At 29.5% G+C, this 980-nt stretch overlaps 1 protein-coding gene across 1 annotated transcript in view; it reads left to right on the forward strand.

Annotated features, from left to right (window-relative positions):
* The window catches only part of ppp2r5a (protein phosphatase 2, regulatory subunit B', alpha isoform), a 31297-nt gene that overhangs the window by 14614 nt on the left and 15703 nt on the right, over window positions 1-980 (forward strand). The gene's annotated exons all lie outside the window — the stretch shown is intronic.

The raw sequence follows: 980 nt of genomic DNA on the forward strand, positions 1-980 counted from the left end.
AATGATTTCTGAAGGATCATGTGACACTGAAGACTGGAGTAATGATGCTGAAAATTCAGCTTTGCATTACAGGAATAAATTACATTTAAAAATATATTATATTATAAAAAAAAACAGTTATTTTAAAATGGTATAATATTTCACAGTATTACTGTTTTTACTGTATTTTTGGTCAAATAAATACAGCTTTAGTGAGCAAAGAGACTTCTTTCAAAAACATTTGAATAAAATCTTACCAAACACAAACATTTTAACTGTAGTTTGTGTCTGCATTTTTTGTCATTCTTACATGGCTTTGTAATCTTTATGTAAAAATTGTTTTTGCATGTCAAAGTAAGGCAAATGTGACACTGGACCACAAAACCAGTCTTAAGTAGCATGGGTATATTTGCAGCAATAGCCAACAATACATTGTATGGGTCAAAATTAACAATTTTTCTTTTATGCCAAAAATCATTAGGATATTAAGTAAAGATCATGTTCCATGAAGATATTTTATAAATTTCCTACCGTAAATTAGGGGTGTGCAATATTGACAAAAAATAATATCTCGATATTTTCTGGGATTTTATCGATAACGATAATTAGACAATATTTTGCTGAATGTGTTATTGTGCTGATATCTTAAGGACTGCCGTGGACAGCTGACTCCTAAAGTTTTTGATATTCTTTATATTCTGTGTGGTGATCAGTTCGCAGCAGTGATAGAAATTAATCTTTTCCAATAAGTTTTAACTCATTTTTACATTCTATGGGAATTTTTACCTTTATAAAGCCATTTTTTTTCTAAAAGTGTCCATTATCTTTTGCATACTGATATTTGAAATTATTTAAATAATAAAAGATTCTCTGAATGTGAAATTAAAACCACCAGTAGGTGGCAGCAAGTCACTGTTAATAAATGAGTCATTGCAATTAAACCGAATCATTTAATCAGATGATTCATTCAGGAACGAAACACCGTCATGTTGCTCAGAGAT

Source organism: Sinocyclocheilus rhinocerous, unplaced genomic scaffold (assembly GCF_001515625.1).
Source record: "Sinocyclocheilus rhinocerous isolate Xijiao unplaced genomic scaffold, SAMN03320098_v1.1 scaffold2967, whole genome shotgun sequence".
Taxonomy (NCBI): domain Eukaryota; kingdom Metazoa; phylum Chordata; class Actinopteri; order Cypriniformes; family Cyprinidae; genus Sinocyclocheilus; species Sinocyclocheilus rhinocerous.